This window comes from Bactrocera tryoni, chromosome 4, assembly GCF_016617805.1.
Source record: "Bactrocera tryoni isolate S06 chromosome 4, CSIRO_BtryS06_freeze2, whole genome shotgun sequence".
NCBI classification, from domain to species: Eukaryota; Metazoa; Arthropoda; class Insecta; order Diptera; family Tephritidae; genus Bactrocera; species Bactrocera tryoni.
In genome coordinates, this window is record NC_052502.1 from 57,333,772 (window position 1) to 57,355,851 (window position 22,080).

General features: G+C 35.9%; 1 pseudogene; it reads right to left on the minus strand.

Annotated features, from left to right (window-relative positions):
• Positions 1 to 5,105: 5,105 nt before the first annotated feature.
• Positions 5,106 to 20,837, minus strand: LOC120774615 (annotated as a pseudogene).
• Between the last annotated feature and the right edge of the window lie 1,243 nt (positions 20,838 to 22,080).

Consider the following 22,080-nt stretch of genomic DNA (forward strand, 5'->3'; position numbering starts at 1 on the left):
GTTATGCCAACGAATTTTCTAGTCATCATAGCACTTGGAAAATCCTCCGTCGTGATGACCATCAGAGCCTTCGTCGATTCAGCTTTTATATCCTCAATTGAATCAAAACGGTATCCTCGGAGTGATCATGTGAATTTTCTAAATAGCCGGAAGTTACACAAGGTTAAATCAGGCAAATGCGGTGGTTGCGGTACGATATTAGTTGAAAATGTGGCGAAATTATCACGAATAACCAATGCAGTGTGAGATGGTACCTTTCGCACTTTTTTGTTCAATAAATTCAGAAGTAATAAAAATCGAAGAATTCACTTTTAGATTTTACTAATGAATATTTTGATCACAATAGTAGGATACAAATATCACTGTTGAAGGTTGCAAAAGTTTTAAAGACGAGTTTTCAATTATATTGCCTTATATAGTATTTATTATACTAAAATTTATTGAAGTCTTATGCTTTCATTGGAGATTATTAAAGTATTTATAATGCTAGAATCATAATGGTCGATTTATTCACAAATTTTTGAAAAATCCTTTTAGACAGATATTTACGAAACCCAAAATTTTGAATCATGAAAAAAACCGATTTTTTTTTTCAAATTTCTTGACTTTAATACCCCTAAACAAATACAAGAAAAACATTAACTTCGGCTGCTTTAAAGCTGTAGTAAGATTTTTATCTTGATTTCGATCACTTAACAGTTTGTATGGCAACTGTAAGCTATTGTAGTAGGATATGAACAATTTCTTCGGAGTTAAAGGCTGTGTCTTGCATAATAATATCTATATACAAATTATGTGAAGATATGTACATATCTCGTCAATTAATGGGAATTAACTAAAGTACTCGTAATGCTACAAAAGGTTAAAAAATATCATGAAAAGAAAAGGTGTTAGTTATACCAAGCACCTTATTCATCGGCAAAATGCGGTTTCTGCAATAATTTACATACTTATCAAGCTACATTATTTCATAAATAAGTACAAGCCAACAATAAGGTCAAATACACCGTCATATAAGCCAGCGCACAAGGTGAATGCGCCAAGACAACACCTGCATACTTGACTCAAATTAAATTAACTAGACGAGGAAAAGTAAGTTGTGCACAATATTTTCCCGTCAAACAGTAACACTCTTAATGAAATTAATCACGGAGATAATTTAATATTTTTGACAGAAAGAAAATAACGAAAAAAGGGACGGGAAGAACGATGAAGACGATAAAGGATAAGCACACGGGAATAAGTAAAGAACATGGCAAGCGAGAAGGTTGAATTGAATGAGAGATTAGAGCTAAGCAGCAGTTTTCGTGCAAAAAGTAAAGTGTACAGAGAGCACAAAACAAAATTTGAAAGCATGCGGTGGAAAGTTTCGCAACATAATAGCAACGACATTGTAGCGAAAATAATAAATTTTAGCCAAGCAAAGTTTGACTAAAAGTTGTTGCAACAACAAGCAAGCCAGAGGAAGAAGATGACAAGAAAGGTGGCTGTTATTTTTGGAACTGAAGAAAAAAAAACTGGCGCACAAGGCAAAATGAAACACTAAGGGACGCTGGGTGAGTGCAGGGCTGAGCGCATGACAACACACTGAATATTCATAAGGTTAGGCCAAATGAATTAGTTATAAGGTTATAAAGCATATTGTGAACTTGCCGGTTGCGACAAAATACCACAGCGACTGCGCTCAGCTCAGCTATGGCATATAAAACTGCATGCTACGTGGCTACTCACGTGCGTGTGTGTTGATAGTGTTTGTGCGAACAGGTAGAACATGACGTATACGTAATCTTATTTGAACGTTGAATGAAAGTGAAAGTGTTTGCACAGTGTCGGCGGTGATATCGGATGGGGGGGAAGAATCGGATGGCACACCACATCTTCGCGCTGTTGTTAGGCAGGTAGACAAGCGGCAAGGACTTAATAAAATTGTGCTAGGCAAAGAGCTTACGAATGCAAACACAAGCGGACAGGCGTATAGATAAACAAAAACGAGAATAACATGACATAATAGCTGGGCGGAATAGAGCGGAAGAACTAGAAAAGAACGCTGCCCAGGGAGGGGAGAAAAGAAATTGCTGTGTAGTCGACTGTTGTTGGCAAGTGAATAAATAGAAAACTCTTTGTTGCTGCAGCAAGCATGTTGAATGGCTGTCAGCGATACATACAGACCGCATGTTGTTGGGAAATTAAGCCGGTTATAGAGCGCAGCAAATAAGTAAACAGCGGTTGCTCTGTTAAAAATTTACTCCTCTGTTTGAGTTCATATATGTACATATTGTGCGAATTTTCATAGAAAAACAAGAAAAAAACGTTAAATTCGGATGCACCGAAGCTAATATACCCTTCACAGGTGTATTTCTTTTAGTAACTATATGTTCAGTTTGTATGGCAGCTATATCCTATAGTTGACCGATCTGAATAATTTTTTCGAAGATTATATTATTACCTTAAGCAGTAATCCATGTCAAATTTCGTGAATATAAAACGTCAAATGCGAAAGTTTTCCATGCAAGCATTTGATTCCGATCATTCAGTTTGTATGGCAGCTATATGCTATAGTTAACCGATGTGAACATTTTCTTCGGAGATTATGTTGTTGCCTTAGAAAATAATCTACACCAAATTTCGTTATAGTCTTCCGATATCGACAGTTCCGACAAATGAGCAGCATCTTGAAGAGAAAATGACGTTTGCAGAATTTCAAAACGATATCTTAAAAACTGAGGGACTAGCTCGTATATATAGAGACAGACGGACGGACAGACGGACAAACAGACATACGGTCATGACTAAAACGACTCAGCTCAACATCCTGATCAATTATATATATACTTTAAAGGGTCTCCGGGGCTTAATTCTGGTTGTTACGGGCTTCGTGGCAAACTTAATACACCCTGTTCGGGGTATAAAGAGGTCAAAAATGAAAGCGACGAACGGAAGACATATGTTTAGAGTTCTCTACAGGTTTATGGAAAATTATTTTTGTACTCACGCAACATGTTGCAACAGAGTATAATAGTTTTTATCATGTAATAGTGGTTTATATCCCACAAAACTGATTACTAGCTGAATTCCGATTAATTTTATGTCCGTTTTACCATCTGATCATCAGTATAAGCGTTATGTAGATACGTAGAAAGAATCTCTGACGACGCATCTAAACTTTTGGGTGGCCCATTGTGAAACCACCGGATCTAAAATACCTTGATATGTGGAGTTTCAAATAACAAATAATTTTAATGTTTCCACCTTCTTTCTTTTTTTCTATACAAAGCCTTACTTGCGAAGATGCTTCTTCTATCTTTTGACACCTTCTACAGAAGTCAGTGAATTTAAAGATTGACTTCACCGAGACTTAGCTATGCCTGAGCCGATTAAGTATCTAGAAGTAGCGAGAAGCATATACATTTACTATTTTTCAGAGTCCCTCCATTGTCTAGATCATCTGCTTCACGATTAGCAGGAATATCACTCTGTCGTGGAACCCATTAAGAGATCAAGGTATTCTTTCATCCTCGCTGACACCCGAAAAGACTTTAGTGATTTCAAAGCCGCTTGGCTGTCTGTACATATAAATGTATTCCTCTACGTCGGCACATTCCTGGTCAGTACAAGATGGCTCTCTTTAATAGCTGTAATCTCCGCTTAGCAGACACTTCTGTGGTCTGGTAGTTGGAAGGCGATTCCGGTATCTTATTATGCTGAAAAAACACCATCTTTAACTGTATTATCCGTTTGAGCTCATCCGTATAGATACTTATCCTTTTGTCGTTGTCCACCTTACCACTATTCACCATCATTTAATTCTATAGGATTTCGAAAATCCTTGTTACTGGGTAGAAACGGGAACTTGCTAAATATTTTAGAATATCCCTTTTTACAGCCGTCTTATAGAAATGATTCCCCAAGAAGAGCTGGCATTGCTGTCAGTTGCTTAATGACTACGTCTGTGGCAATGAACGTACCTGACTTGACGTTGCTCTAAAAGCTCCATTGATGCATATACCAGCTGCTCGTTGTATGCTTTCCATATGCCATTTGGCTTTTCTTTACACTTTCGTCTCAGTTTGGTTTCCATTCCTGTATAAAATTAGTCCGAAATAACTTGTTTTATTTCCTCTGTTAGCCTGGTATCATCTATTAATGGCGGCATAACTTCAAGATTTTGTGTTTCCTAGTGAATAATACTATGTCCATCTTGCTAGCATTTAAGTTTCGTCTGCAGGATACGATCCATCGGTTTATGTAATTTAATATTGTTTGCGAAAGGTCAGCGAGGCTATTTCCCCAGAACATGTTAGCAAAACCTACCCAAGATGATGGTATTTCTCAAAACGTAATTTTCCCTCAATAAGTTACTAAATATGGACCAACCCTTTTATATGATATACCCTCGCGATATAAAAGAAAAGTGTATGAAGTTTCATGTAACCAATGAAGACTCCTCCTAAACTATCAATAAAAGCACTGTTCCCCAAAAACCTTTAGCAATAAAATTTTTTAAATATTTTACTTCAAGCATCTACTACAGAAATTGAGTAGAATAATAGTATATTTTGTTACAAATACATACATATGTATTTATCCATACAACAGCTAAGATCTTTCTTCTAGCAATTTAGCTCGTTAAGTAATTATATAAGGAAAGCATAACGGCAGATGCCGCTGAAATACTGACTAGATAAGCCGTGAATGAACCGCATCCTTCGTACTAAAGAGAGAAATAAACAGAAATATTGACAATACCTAAAATAAGTATTTCAACGAACCGAAAATAATGACAGCAAATTTGTTTTGCTTCTCCATTTGAAAAATGTCTCTTGTATTTTTTTCTTCATAAAAAAACATCAAAAACTATAAAAAAAACACTAGCAGGACACATGATGAAATAAAAAACAGAGTCATATTAGCACCCAAAAAATCACAGTTGTAACAACAAGTCTATAGTTCGAAGGGTCAGTTAGTCATATGTAGGGTCAGCGTACTGGCAGTCAAAAGTAAAACCACAAGCGTCGGCAAATCGTTCTTTTTTATTTCGTTAAATGTTTTTCATCTAGTTGTATTTGTCACACTCTTCGTCGCAGCGTCCGAACTGCGTACCGCGCTCAGTCTACAATAATTACTTCGTAGTAGAAGTAGATTTGCTCGGCAGATGCCTCCACGGCGGATTCCGATAGCGCTGTGGCCACAGTGGCTGTTGCTGCAGCAACTGTAGCTGACGTGGCATGCAGACGCCTGCGTGTGGGCCTGTACTGACTGCTACTGGCACCTGTATTGCCGGACATTGTAGCTGCGTCTGTCGTATGGTCCGTTTCGGAATGTTTTCGCTTGACCTGTCCGTAAAGAAAGAGAAAGAGAGAAGCACACAGAAAATGAGGCGGACGAGAGACATTTTTCAATTAAGCAAAACATTGTGCCCTCAACAAACTTACTGAACGTCGTTGCTTCTTCAACGAACCACGACATATGGGGCAGCGATTGGCCCAAGCGTACTTCTGGTACGATAAGTAGACGTCCAGACATTCACTGCAGAACGAGTGACCGCACGTGATGCCTACTGGCGAGCGCTTCTCATCGAGGCACAGCACACAGCGTTCGCTTTTGCTTGTCTCAGCGCTGCCACTGAGCTTATTGCTTAGATTCTTCGCTATTTTTTTAGTGTTTAGTCAACTAAAATCTCGATCTTAATTGTTGTATGCTTCAAATTTTGTCTGATTGTTTTCAACGTCGACATCAACTTAAAATTCAGCTAGTACAAAAATATGTATTTGTGTAGAATTATTTGAAAGTTTATTGAAGAAAATTGTTGAAATTTGTGTTTTGAAAAGAAAGAAATCCCAAAACTAGACAAAAAGTTTGGCATGGGAAGTGGAATATGAAGTGTGAAGCCTATCTACGGGCAAATGCTTTTGTGAACTGTGCGAACAAAACCTTACAATCACAAATACACCGTACAACAATTTTCATTTTTGTAAATCAACGCTAATTTCACAAGCGATCGTTTGCCTCTCCTTGGATATCTGGAGCTTGAATCAGGGTAAAAAGGAAATATTGTTATATGTCGTTTATCATAATAAATGAATCGTCATTTTTCCCCAATTTCTTATTGTTGTTTAATTATCTATGACTGACAGTATAAAGTATACTTGTGCTCACAATACTTGCTAAATCATCACCAAATTTCAATATAAAGAGGAATGTGTTAAAACAATCTGCTGTTTTGTCCATTAAATACCACTTATTTCGAACATAAACTCCGGGTGGGTAAGAAGTTACTTCCGTTCTGCCTCTACAAGACCGAAAATAACTGTCTATTACATCGATGTATAGCTTTAGTAAAAAAATCTCATTCAGTATTTGCTAAAGGATCGATCGATATGACAAGATACCACGAAACAAAGCTATATACCGGCAAATTTATTGAATAACTATTGAGAATCCCATTCATGAGACCACCATACTTCCACTCGCCCAAAACAACTATTTAAATTGCTTTGCAATTCAATTAATACATACCTTTATTTGTCATCTTGTACAATTTTTCACTATTTAGCTTTGAAAAGAGAATTAACTTACAAAATCCCGCTCTTAATTTTAATTCCGCACATTTTTCCTGCAGCAGCTAAGTTGCCACATCGCTTAGGCGCTTAGCGGCAAGCTGAAAAATCAATAATTTTTTTACTGCTCGCTCGCTGTTGGTCGTCAGCTAAATTGGTTAAGTGGACCAGCAGGAGAGGTCAGCCCATATTGACACGCGCGTGTCAACAGACTCACACACTTACAGCAGGGGTTGGCTAGTAAACCCAGAAACATATGTATCTGTAATTTTGTTTACATGCTCGTATACGCGCTTAAAAAATAATGTGTAAATATAATTTTGTATATAGACACATGGGTACATATGTAAACGCTTGTTTGTATGTATGAGTATTTAAGTGTTAATAAATTCACTGCTTAAATATGTGTAAGTATATGTTCATTGCTATGCATATGTATAGTGACTATATATATATATACATATATATATATATGGAGCCCAATAGCAATAAAAAAGTTTATATATATATATTACATATACATATGTATGTTTGTGTGTGTTTCTGCTAAAAATATTTTCTGTTTTATTGCGCTCCAGTTAACGACGCTAAGCCGCAGTAATCGCTTTCATTCATTACTGAAATTACATGGAGTTAAACGTTGGCATTAGGTGGAATTTGTTTTGTTAGTCGTTTTGACATTAAGGTATTTCATTTCTCTGCATATTTTAGCGCTAAAATAGAAATTAATACTAGCCACTGGCTAATATATTGGCTGCTCACGGCATTAACTTGGTTTAGTTTTTATTCATGGTAGTTTGGCAATGGGTAAATGCACTTAGCAATTACTAAATTTTCTAACGGAACATCAATAATTAATATGTTTATCATAAGGCAGTTTTCATATGAGTTATGTATAATTCAAATGAATAAATCAACGCAACTTTGACTTTCTATGTTTGAGTAAAATGTTAATTGGTAGTGTAATGAACTAGAGATTTCATTATAAATTAAGCTGTGATATATTTACGTATATGTATGTATGTATGTCCATAAACAGGTCAGAAAACAACAAACTGAAAGCCAGTAAATATTATCAAAATATCATGTTAACTATCATACAAAAAGGCCTCATCGCTTCAATATATGCAAAAAACAATACTCGAGGTCAAATGTCAAGCATTTTTATTCGTGATTTTCAACGAAACGGTTAGTTCTATCAAAAAATTACCTTAAACAAAACTTTTGATCATAAAATTCACTATAAATAGGTAAGGAAGAGCTAAGTTAAGATATAACCGAACATTTCATACTCTTACAACTTGCACGGATTAAAGACTGAAAAGTACTTTCAGGCACATAAGGCCTGCTAGTTATATGGGGTCATTTTAAGCACAATCCAAGGGAAGTATTGACCCCATTCAACCAATTTGTAGCACACAGTCATACCACTATCAGGAATGTATTCTCCCTGAATTTTAATTATACCTAAATCGGACACATTGACCAATATTTACTGACCAAATTTATAAGTACCGTGGTCCAACTAATCGGTAACTAGGGGTTTGAATAATTTTGGTAGGATCTGGAGAATTTTTTTCCATACTCATTCTTTGTACGAAGTTTAATCCCGTTATATTAATAGCTTCTTGATATGTACACTCGAAAGAATAGAATCAGAAAGAATTTATAACTGTGTTATATGGAAAGTAGGCGTCTGTGCAGTCCTATTTCGTCCATTTTCACACTATAACAAACAAATGTCAGAGGATTGTCACATACTAAATTTGGAATTTTAATCGTCGTCCAATTTTGACCCCAGTTCCTTTAAGACCCTGTCATATCTTCTCGGTAATAAAATGTAATGTCTCTTGCAATTTAGTTATTGATTTTTCGCGCTTTTATTAGTTTTTAACTGTCCCGTTATATGGGAAGTGAACGAGGTTACAACCCTATTTCATATATTTTCACTCTGCCGGAAGGAATCCTTATAATATTAGCGTTAAGCGGATTTGAACGTGAGTTAAGCCTAAGTGGACTTAATTTTACTAAGTTTCATTAAGATAGACAGTCTTTTGGATTACTACTCGTCTCATCATCCTGATCATTTATATATATATTACCATACATTCATCTCGATTAGTTTTAGGTGATACATACAACCATTAAGTGAACAAACCTTCTAGTCTCTATAGCAACATGTTGCAAGAGTATAAAAATCTATCTTGACCGGACTAGAATGAGTATAAGCCAAATAATTTCAATTTCAACAGCTTCAGCGTGCCGGAGGAATCACACTTAGACTGTTCATTCACTCCTTTATAATTTTCATAATTCACATTGCACACATTTTTCAGAGTTTACCCTCCGGGTATTAAAAAATATGCTCCATACATACAAAATGCACAGTACTTTGTAACATCTTGATGTGCTGTTCGAGAACGAATCCATAAATTTGTGTTAATATTGCTTTAAAAACTTTCGATATCATACACTATTTTTTGTAAAAACTTGTGAAAAACTTTTGAAACAGGCTTTCTTATATTTTAAGATGCTAATTTGTGTTATATTTTGGTAAGTTTAATCCAATTTTCCATAAACTTGTCTCGTTCCATTTCGTCTCATTTTTGAAGCGCCATTCATTTGATTGTTGGAAAGTTCCGACATCATATTCATAAAACCACGTCTCGTCACCTGTAATAGTGTGTTTGTTGAATAAAAAGTCCTCAGTAATTTGTTTAGCTTCTTTTTTGGGACTTCTACTCGAAGTCATTAATACAAATGCTTCAGATTCAGATGCTCAGATCTTCTACTATTTCTCTGAAGCCAACATGATGACTATCGAATACTGTTTCTTTAACTTTCTAGATGTTATCGTTGTCCCTGTTAAAGTGTTGGATAAACGACTTCACTGAACGCCAATGTGTCACTGAATGCCTGGTGTCACTCAATTACTTGTGTTCATGATAAAGTAGACTGCCCAGAGCAAATATTTTTAACGATTTGTAGCCGTGACTTCACAGAAACACACAAAGTTACTAGCAAGATCGTTGTTCACTGTTTCTTTGTTTTTGTGCTAAAAGTCGGCATTTAAAGTTTCTCGTCGTAAGCAACCAGCTATCAAAAGCACACTAATTGACATATGGATATCAACTACACACGTACTCAAAAAAGTAATACCATTTTAGGAAAAAAGTTTCTATTGATGGAAACAACTGATACAGAATCGAAAACTTGATAGTTCCCCAACTAAAATGATCTTCTCAAAACTAAAGTATTGATGCGCAAAATATCAAAGAAAGTGATGTCCATGGAGTCGAATAACTTTTATTATGAAATTGCCTTTCATAAATATTTCGACGAACTTTTATTCTTTCCTTGTCGAAGAAGAAGCACTTAAGGACAAATATCGTCTCTTAAAATGCAAAATAACGTAACATCACTTTTCATAAGTTTACAGGCGAAAGAAAAACGATATACAAGTAATAGAAGCCACTTGAAAGAAAATTTGGGTTTTGGTTATAGAATGGTTATATATTGGTTATATATTAGTTTTATCCCAGAGCGGAAGCTTGAAATTTTACGATATTACATATTATATGTATATGTATGTACATATGTAGTAAAACGAAAGCAATAAAAATTTCAAATTTCGGGTTTTTTGATGATACATTGTTTTGCATTTCAGATGACGATACATAGTATATGTCTCACTTTTACATTGAGATAATTAAAAAAACAACTGAAGTAGTGCCAACATTGATTTACAATGCAGACATTTATGGGGTTTACTTTAATAGTTACACTTTAGTGTTCAGTAATAATTTACTTCACACTATATTGTGTATATATGTGTCATATATTTTATACCATACATTATATATATGTATATACTCTATATATACGTATATGTACATATCACTATCAATTTATTGTGTATGAGAAAAATAAGCACGCGACACAGTTGCTGTCTGATAGTCAGCATATTTGACAGCACTAACGAGGCAATTAGTGTGTGCTTGTCTAGATATTGTGACAGATTTATTGAGTAGTGCACAACATGAAAAAATAATGACGATAATAATGAGCTATAGCCCTGCATATATATATGTATATTGTTTTATTTGCGCACATAAGCGAGAGCTTATTAAGATAAATATCGGTTGCGAATTGACACTGTCTCTGCGGCCAAATCGATGTGCAATACACAAGTAAGTAAGCGAGCTGGACAAATCCGTATTGAGATACATATCTGCGAAATAAGCCCCTTGATGATACAATAATTAAAGCAGCATTTTGTACTACCCGATTCCATTATCCCCATTGTGGCTTGTAGTGCTCGTGCGCCGCTTGGGCGCATTTGTTGATTCTTCTTGTCTCTCGTTTATGTTTGTGTATTTTCTTGTCTGCTCTCTGTATGTATATTCAATATTATGTTTGCTTTGCACTTACAACAGTTTGGCTTTGTCATTAGAGATGAGTTGTTGGAAGTATTGACAGGTTTTACGGTGTTTATACTAACGTCATTACAGGAGGGAAGAGATGTTTTCATATTTTGTGGAGCACATACACAAGAAAATAATAATTTGACCACGTATTACAGTACTTTATATCAAAATAGTTAGATACAAGTATATTTGGTGCAGATGCAATTTGCCAATGTCAACGTTTGCTTGTATATAAGAGCTGTACAAGATTGTTATTTTTTTAAAGACGTTTGACAAAAAATACATTGGTTCTGTCAAGCATGAATGTAAGGGGGAAAGCTTTTTGGCAATTACTATAAAAGTTGACTCTGAGCTACATTTATACTCGCCCTTTATCACTTTCATCGCCTTAAATAAGTTCTATTATGTGTGGAATTTGATTTCTTTTGACGCTTGTAGAAGTCCAGACGCTGAACCCAAGTTTCGATGATTTTCAAGAATAAATCGGCCAATATGATTTCATGTTCGATATTCGTACGAAGTTCATCAAACGTCGCTGCCTTGTTGGCATAGACCATAGAATTGACGTAGCCCCACAGATATAGTCTAACGACGTCAAATCGCACTACCGAGCCTGGCAATTGGCGGGGCCATTTCGTACACCAAAATTGGGTTTCAATAAATCGATTGTGGCATTCGCTTTATGGCTTGTGGCCTCGTCCTCTTGAAACCACATATTGTCCATTAGTGCATATCATCTAATTCGCACCAAAATATTCGGTTATCATTGAGCGGTGGCGATTCCCATTTACAATAAAGTGCCGATTGTGATTATCACGGAAGAAGTACCGCCCACAGAAGCCGCCGGACCGTAAACCGCACCAAAACGTAACATTTTCGGGATGCAATGGTGACTCATGGAGTACGAACGAATATAATTTCACAGGAATAAAGAGTTTCATTGATGTCCCAAGTCGTTTTTGTTTTATTTAAAAAAAAAATGTAGCGCTCTTATTGAAAAAACCCGCTCTTAAAGTTTAGGCCACTGACTCCGAAACAGTTTACGAAAGTACATTGGCAGGCATGCGTGTGTATCAATGTCAATTGGTGCCAACTCCATTAGAGGTGAATCTGGATCTCACTTCGCACCTTCTCGTTGTAGAGATAACGGCCCTGCTGTCAACAGGGCGTGATAGGAACAGAAAAATAAACACTCAGATAAGAAAGAGTCTCATTGGAGAAAGTGTACCATTGTCGTTCTTTCTCACGTACCAAACTGTCGGTGTTCTTGACCAGGTTTCCAAGGTTTCCAGGTTAACAGGGTTGACACTGAAAATAACATATTAGTAACAAAAGTCTCTGTACATACTGGCATGAATGGAAATCAGCTAGCTGATCTCTTGGTGAAAGAAACTGCGACAACCAGTTCGATAGGATCGGAAGGGTTCTTTGCTGTGAACCCCCTCCACTTTATGAGAGGAGCTACGAAAAAGGAAACAGCCACTGGCAACAATTGCCTAGGCTTCGACAGGCGAGGTTGTTTCTGGGAAAGTTCGTTACGAAACCGTTCCTTAAAATAAACGCTCTTCCTAGAAACAAATTAGGGCAGCAATACGGATCACTGCAGGCTATGGTCAACCACACAGAGGACACTTTCTACGAGTCTATGTCGCTTCGATGGCAAAAGAGCAGAAACACTAAAGCACATACAGTGCGTTCTCCTTTCAACGGTATCTATATAACATTTGTATATACTGTACTACATATAAAAGCCTTCAAATTGCGATATTACTTAATGTTGCTGCCCAGATTTCACCCTTTCCTTACTTGCTTGTGAAAAGCCCTTTAATAAGTATTCGCCACATATTTGTTTTAGAATTTGTATTTTTTCTAAAGACAACTTTGAGCTTCCAGCAAGCCCTTAATCGCCAAATATCATTACAATAATCCAAGTGAAAGTGATTCTCATTTATCTGGAAACGAAAATCTTACACAAAAACGCAACAACACTTATTACAAAAAATAAATGGAAATAATCAATGAAGGCAAAATCAATAAATGAATTGAAGGGATTACCAGCAAGCGCATATACTATACATATTCACACCTCACACGCACACACACTCGTACACTCTGTGCGCACAGCATGCTACAACCATTGATGATTGGCGAATTTGTTATTGTTTATTTGGGTTTCTTTCAACGACCGATTCATTAAGCTTTGATTGTTGTTAGTATTATTTCCATAGCAAAGGCAAAGCTAAGCGCTCACAAATTGAAGCCGAAACGATTTGACATATGCAAATAAGCAAAGGCACGCAAATATGTCAGCCTAACTGTATACGACTATGTATGTAAGAGTGTATACAGCGGTGTGCGTTGAATTGGCAGTCGGGCATTATCGTTTAATGAGTGACATTATTCTGTGAGATTATGTGCATTACTTCGCTATTAGTGCTAATAAAATTAATTAAATTTACGGCAACGTTTGATGTGCGATATGCGCCACGCCAGCGGCGTCTCCCGAGTGTTATTGATTCCACAGCACTCGTGGGGATTAATTTGCACGAAGCGAGCTTCACTCTTTCATTCATTCAGCAGAACGTCCGCTTTCAATATTATTTGCTAAATGAGAATTTAGTTACAGAGCTCGGTCTAAGTTTGCCTATTTTGCAGCTACTGAGAACTACGTTCAGCATCACTAATTTCAGATGTCTGCGACCTTCATCTAATATATATTATATTTATACCCTGAACAGGGTATATTAAGTTTGTCACGAAGTTTGTAACACCCAGAAGGAATCGTCGGAGACCCAATAAAATATATGTATATATAAATGATCAGTATGTCGAGCTAAGTCGATTTAGCTATGTCCGTCTGTCTGTCTGTCCGTCTGTCCGTCTGTCTGTATATATACGAACTAGTCTCTCAGTTTTTAAGATATCTTTTTGAAATTTTGCAAACGTCATTTTCTCTTCAAGAAGCTGCTCATTTGTCGGAACGGCCGATATCGGGCCACTATAACATATAGCTGCCATACAAACTGAAGGATCGGAAACAAGTTCTTGTATGGAAAACTTTCACATTTGACAAGATATATTCTCGAAATTTGGTATATATTATTTCCTAAGGCAACAATGTAATCTCCGAAGAAATTGTTCAGATCGGTTAAATATAGCATATAGCTGCCATACAAACTGAACGATCGGAATCAAGTTCTTGTATGGACAACTTTCACATTTGACAATATATATTCACGAAACTTGATATGTGTTATTTTCTAAGGCAACAATGTAATCTCCGAAGAAATTGTTCAGATCGGTTAAATATAGCATATAGCTGCCATACAAACTGAACGATCGGAATCAAGTTCTTGTATGGACAACTTTCACATTTGACAAGATATATTCACGAAATTTGGTATATGTTATTTTTTAAGGCAACAATGTAATCTCCGAAGAAATTGTTCAGATCGGTTAACTATAGCATATAGCTGCCATACAAACTGAACGATCGGAATCAAGTTCTTGTATGGACAACTTTCACATTTGACAAGATATATTCACGAAATTTGGTATGTGTTATTTTCTAAGGCAACAATATAATCTCCGAAGAAATTTTTCAGATCGGTTAACTATAGCATATAGCTGCCATACAAACTGAACGATCGGAATCAAGTTCTTGTATGGACAACTTTCACATTTGACAAGATATATTCACGAAATTTGGTATATGTTATTTTTTAAGGCAACAATGTAATTTCCGAAGAAATTGTTCAGATCGGTTAAATATAGCATATAGCTGCCATACAAACTGAACGATCGGAATCAAGTTCTTGTATGGACAACTTTCACATTTGACAAGATATATTCACGAAATTTGATTTATATTATTTTCTAAGGCAACAATGTACTCTGCGAAGAAATTGTTCCGATCGGTTGACTATAACATATAGCTGCCATACAAACTGAACGATCGGAATCAAGTTCTTGTATGGACAACTTTCACATTTGACAAGATATATTCACGAAATTTGGTATATGTTATTTTTTAAGGCAACAATGTAATCTCTAAAAAACTTGTTTAGAACGGATTACTATAGCATATAGCTTCCATACAAACTGAACATATAGTTACTAACAGAAATGCACCTGTGAAGGGTATTTAGCTTCGGTGCAACCGAAGTTAACGTTTTTTTTGTTTTTATTATTGATATTTTGGTTAAAACCTAAACTTAGAACTTAGACATAGGAAAAAAAACTTAAAATTGGTTTTTTGGCAGACATTAAAAAACAAAATTAAAATTGCAGTGAAAATTTCGGAACTCTAATTTTATTCAAATGGTTTTAATCGAAAAGACACATTTTTATTCCAAGTCTTTAAAAATTGTATCTCAAAGGCCTGTGTAAAATTTAATGCAGATCGGTTGAGTAGTTCTCGAGAAATCCTGCTAAGCGCTTTCAGAAACACAGTTTCGAGAGAAACGCGTTTAAAGACGGTGTACTTAGCCGAGCTAGCCTCGAGCGCACATATTCTCAAGTCTATATTTCCGAAATGTTTGCTGGGATCAACTTAAAAATTTAGCAAAATATTCTAAAGGTGTTGAAGAATTTAATAAGACAATAAAAAAATAGAGTTTTTGAAACCCGTAAGTCCATGTACCCTTTAATTATGTGTGCAATTTCAGAGATATAACCAAGAAACCCAGAACCTATAATTTCGATAATTTTCTTGTCAAAGCCTTGCGTTCGCATACAACGCATACTTGGAAAAATCCTCTGAGGTGATGGCCATCAGAGCCTTCTTCGATTCAGATTTTATATCCTTAATTGCATCAAAACGGTGTCCTCGGTTTCGGCACGATATTAATTGAAAATGTAGCGAAATGGTCACGAATAACCAATGCATTATGAGATGGTGCATTATCGCACTTCTTTGTTCAATAATTCAATTAGTTCAGAGATAGCAAAAATAGAAGAATTTACTTTTAAAGCCTCACAAAACGACGCGTATCTCAAATATTAATGAACATTTTGAGGTGAAATTTAGCATAGATGTCACTAACAGTACTGTCAACTTACAGAAAAAACCAATTTGAAAAACACGAAAAGTATTCATTAAAAATTCACCTTTCAATTTGATCACAGTTACACAGTTCTGTTAGCACTTATGTCATTCCTTTTGAATTTTAAAATACAAATTCTGTTTATGCCATGTTTGCCAGCTTGGTAAGCCAAGAATCCCCAATTTTAAAACATGGATTACATATCTAAAATTAGTCAGAGGCCTATAAATTTCCTAACTTTTTCGTCTGCTTCGCGGTTTCCAGCATTATCACTATGTCCTGGAACCTATTATAAGTTTATCGTATTTTGAGATGTTAGATTCATCAAGAGATCAAGGCATTTTTCACTATCTTTGATAGAACCTTTAGAGACTTTATCGATTTTAAAGCCGTTTCGCTATCTGTATATTTTATTGGGAGCACATATTTTTTTATTTTTTAGAACAGGAAGGATCACTTTAATTGTTGTGATCTCCGCTTGGAAGACACTGCAGTAGTCTTATACTCTGAAGGCGATTGTGGTTTCAAATTTTGTTAAAAAGATAACACCTCTCACCCGATCGTCCAGTTTTCTGTACTCTTCACTGTTTTCCCACTCTTTTTAACTATATTAGAATTTCCCTTCTTACTTAGTTTGGAAAATTAATTTAGCTTAAAATTTCATCTTCGTAGACAAGCAAAATATTATGACACATCATGAATTTTGGTTCCCTACTTTAAAAAGGTAGTTTTTTTTTTAATATTTTCAAGTTTCTGGTAATTAATTTTATTACCTCCAAAGGATATGTACGCAGTGGTATGCACACTTATAAAAATATTTTTGTTTAATATGCGAAAATGACAGAGTTGCTTACTTTACTTGTAATTAACTTAACTTTGCTTACGCATACCGGTCCCATTATATGCTGAAACCTACCGACACATCATAAGCAATATTTAAGACAAACAACATGAGTTGACGCCGGTGAGCAGGACAACAAGTAATTTCATAATGTATGGTTTTCACACAAGCATTACCAGCTGTTTCAAGTACTCCACGATGACCAATTGTCCTTCGTTTTAAGGCGACGTCTCGCTTTTGCGGTTTGATAATTAAAATGGCAACGTTTTGACGCCAAACGAGAGAGACGAAATACGAATATCAGAGTATAAAAATTCAGCAAACTCTTGCATAAAGAGGAAATATGGAGAACATGATGTTGTGAAGTTGCTTTAACTTGTATGTTTTAAGTACGAATCTTTAGTGATTGCAATAATTTATTAAAGTGAAAAGAGTTTAGAATTTTCCATTTCGAGAATATTAAAAAGAAATTGTGAAAAAATAAATTAGAGTTGCGTCGATTTTCGTTCCTTTTAATGTGATTTTTTGATTTGCTTGAATCAAGGTTTAGAGTTTTGAACTAAGGTGAAAATAAAAGTATTTCGAAGACAACTAGGTAAAGCTCTAATGACCTATAGAAAGCAATAATATGGTTCGAAATATTTCATTATGAGATCCAATTTTTCGTCTTATTTATGTACTTCAATTGATTTATGCACTGAACCGTAAACTGAATTTTTATCGAACATATTTTTCTCTGAAAAACACTTAAAATTACGGATTGTTTGCATAGCTTTATTCATAGGTGCATGTTTCTACATTTTACATGACTTACCTGTCTGTTTGCTTTGTAAACACCTGCTGTGCTTCGCAGACATCCAGAAGTAGTCACGCCTAGATGTCGCATTGCCACTTCTGCGCACATATGTAAGTTGCGCTCCGTATCAACGATTTGCTGCTGGCATAAATACGTGGTTATTTTTATGTAAATGGGATTTTCATGCAGATTACGCTAATACCACGGCAGATCTTCGGTGCTTTTGCGAATACAACGCGCGCAATCGCTTGATTTGGAATTTTCATAGTCTCAAGACTGAAAAGATTAAGCCATTGAACAGCAGTTTCGTGCCTCAAGGCAACATACACGTGCATGTTTTGCATATTGACAACGACAGCAGAATTGGAACGACAATGTTCATGCATACAATACATGTTCACATATGGTTAAAATGTAGTTGTGAAGGGCGTTCTTTGTATCGGTTTAAAGGATATTTTCGCACTTTGTTTAATCATAATGAGGTGGAAATTGAAAATAAAGCTTTACGGTACTTTTGAATATGTAATTTATTTATATAATTACGTGAAGCAATTAAAGAAGCGTCAAGTTCGCTCTACTGGAGATTAAATACCCGTGCCATGTTTAAGGATTAAGAGCGTGTGAAATACTATATTTCAAGTTTGCTTACAACTTTACCATATTTTGGCATATTAAAAATGGTTTCAGTATTAAAGGAGTCAGATTAATATTAACATGTTTAATATCCAAATATGTATCTAAAAAATATTGTTAGAAATCAATATATACGATGTATGGAGGCTAGCACTAGATATGAGCATATCTTAACAAATGCTATGTAAATATACATATTAACCGATTACATATACATCTGGAAATCAAACGAAGGCGAACATGTACTCCGTCATTTTACTCTATAATTATATGGTTGTATCACAGTATCCTAACTTAATACGTTGTATAACCAATGATCACGACCAAAACCTACTCTGCTACTAAGTCTTCTAACCGCGCCCGCAAAACAAAGGTTAAATGCAATGATGCAAAATTGATAAGACAGAATCTGAAGTCTGGGTTATCCTCATCAAACCCAACGTCCCGAATGTACCCATAAGTCACACAACCGTTAGGACTATTGCCCAACTATCTTGCTACCTATACCTGACTCTATCATCTAAAACCCCCATGTTCTCTAGATATCCGTCACAATCAGGTGAAGAGGAGGTCCACCAAATAAGACCTGCATAGCATCCGTTCAGACGGTGCGACATACAGGCAAGCAGGCAGCATCATAGTGTATGGAGAAGAGTTTTTGGTACCCCAAGACTGTCGTGGCTGCTTCCCACCTTACAGCGGCTCCATAAGTGGCACAACTACGATATATGATGCGAACAGTACGACATCCGAGAGCCAGAACACTACGCAAAATGCTCCTTTACTATCGCCTAGTGTGGAGTGAAGCGTCAGTATTGACAGCAATCGTAGTGATTTAGGTGAGTACCTGCCATCGACGGCTTTTTAAAGCACAAAGATCAAAATTATACGTTGATCAGCGTCCAAGGTAATGCATGCTTTTTGGTTCCTAGTGGTCGGGTGGCACATCTTTTTCGGGTTCGAGGTCGATCTAAGACCTCTGCCGTTCTGTGGGTCCGGACCCAACCCGGCAGCAGAGCGACTCCAAATTGAATTGAATTTTTCATTCCTACCTGCCTTTAAATTTAAACAACAGTCACCACGAATCTCCACAATCTACCACAGCGGTACCAGATTTAAGTATCCGGTGAGACCATGTAGCTTTTGCTACTACCAGTTGAGCACGCATCAAACTCAATGACTGGTGACATTTGTCGCTTGAACTTCACATGTCTTTCCATTAGAAGGAATCTCATTCAAAGTATATAATAATATTTAATTAAATTTGGTGAACCTCCATTAGGATGTCCGTGATTTCGCAAGTTCATATTTTTTGTAAACGCCCTCTGAAGTTTAAATTATTGCTCCAAAAACAGGATGCAATGTAAACAAGCTCTTTACGTTCAATTGTAAGCGTGTCAAAATCGCTTTATTTTTTCCTCACGCCAGGTTGTTCAATAAATTTTGTCATTTGATAAGAAAAACACAATTTTATGATTAAAAATACACTTTATTATTCCGTATAATCTCCCGGAACATTAAGCCACTTGCTCCAATGATCCTCTACTCTGTGGATCCCATCTTTGAGCGACAATCCGAAAGATCTGCAAAATACGCTTCAACAGCCGTTATGACCTCTTCATTTGATGAAAAACGTTTGCCACGCATACATTTTTTGAGTTCTGGAAACAAATGGTAGTCGCTGGGGGCCAAATCTGGTGGATACGCTGGCTGCTCCAACAATTCCAACTTCATGGATTTTAGCCATTGTCAAAATGCTCTTGTGACACGGTGCATTGTCCTGATGAAAAAAGATTTTTTTCTTCTGCAAACCGTGACCTTTTTCACAAATTTTTTCCTTCAGCTGGTCCAAAAGTTTGCAATAATATTCAGAATTAATTGATAAAACAAGTAATCCACAAACGAAATTTCTCTCGTATCCCAAAAAACTGATGCCATAACATTCTTGGCCGATTTCCGGACACGAACTCGTTCCGAAGCCGAACAATGAGGTTCACACCACTCTTTAGCTTCTTGGTTTGATTCAGGATCATGGTGGGAGACCCAAATCTCATCCCCTGTGATGAATCGACGCACAAAATCCACTTTATCCTTATTAAAACGCTCCATTTGATGTTGAGAAAGTCGCTTTCGAATGTGATTTTGTTCCATTGTTAGCGAATGCGGCACCCATTGTGCACACAGCTTTCTAAAACCCACAATATCACCTAAAATATGGCTCAAACTGCCTAATGAGATGTGCAGAGCCTCTACTAAATCCCTCTTAGTCAATCGACGATCTTCCAAAACCATATCCAGTATTTTGGCTACAATTTCTGGTGTTGATGCGCTTTTTCGACGTCCTTCACGTGAATCGTCTTCAAGGCTTCTACGACCACGTTTAAATTGAGCAATCCATCTTTCAACTGTTCTAAATGCTGTTCTAAATGTAGGTGCACAATCATTATACACTTTTAACATTCGTTCGTGAATTTCTTTTGGTGCCACACCTTTCAAAAAAAAGAATTTTGTCATTGCACGATATTAAATTTGTTCCATTGTAATAAAATACTGTGACACGACGACACTAAATGGCTTGTAAACGAAGAACGAATTGACAGATTGAAATGAAACTTCACATACGTTTATATGAAGAGTGTAACAATAAAACAAAAAAAAATTTGCCCTCTCTTATGGAACGACAAAACTTATTGATCAACCTGTTGTTTTAAATTTTAGATCCTTGGCAATTAAATAACATTTTTGAAAAATGTATTATTGATTAGAAAATGTTCTGCACTACAAAAACTCTCCAATTGATTTTTTGCACAAACATTTCTTTAAAAGTAGTATATAGTATACCATGTCGTATGAGCAACATTTAGATGTTATAATAAAATATATAAAATGTAAATTATACGCTTGTTCACGCTGGATCCTTATTTTAGAGCAAAACTAAAAACTTTAGTTGCCATTTGCAAATGCATTTACATATTTTTTATTTTTTGAAATGGAAAACAATTATATACCATTGGAAATACACATATTTTATTATTAAATAATTTTGGCTTTTTCTACCAACGTATATACACATTTTCCAACTAAAATACAATATTAGCAATTATATCTGAACTAAAACAATTAGGCTTTTCTCATATTAGCTTTAATTGCATTCGCTTGTCTCTGACGCTACAACAACTACTTAGTAAATTTAATTGCAGGTTTGTGCCGCAAAAAGTTAACTGGCAACAACATATCAGCATATATGTAAACATATCTACACAGATTAATATCCATATACACAGTAAATGCCATATGTGCGATAAATACATACAGACTTGCAAATTTAAAACTTTTAGCCCTGACCCCAGCCGCACACTTTTTATGCAACTTGGCTGTATGTAAATATATGCCTGCCTTTCCCATTAAAAATCCCTCTTGTGCATTTTATTAAGCTGTGTTGGGGTGCGCATTTTTTTCAGTCGCTCGCCTTGTAATTGCCACACAACTGGCGGTGCGACTCTATGCCTTGCCACTTAAATTGCACGTCATAAAATCCACCACAAGTTAACAGCATCAAGCCAGTAAGCGCAAAGCATGTTCTTGTTTAAGCATACATTTGCGTTATTAAGTACATATATGTATTTGTCCATACGTTTGTATGTGTGTGTGTGACTTTGCATAGATGTGACTAAAAAGTTGAGCGCAGAAAGGATTCGCTACAAATAAAAAAGCATGAATTGTGCAGAGCACTTTGTTAAATTGTTTGTGAAAAATATGCTGCACACACCACATCTGCCGC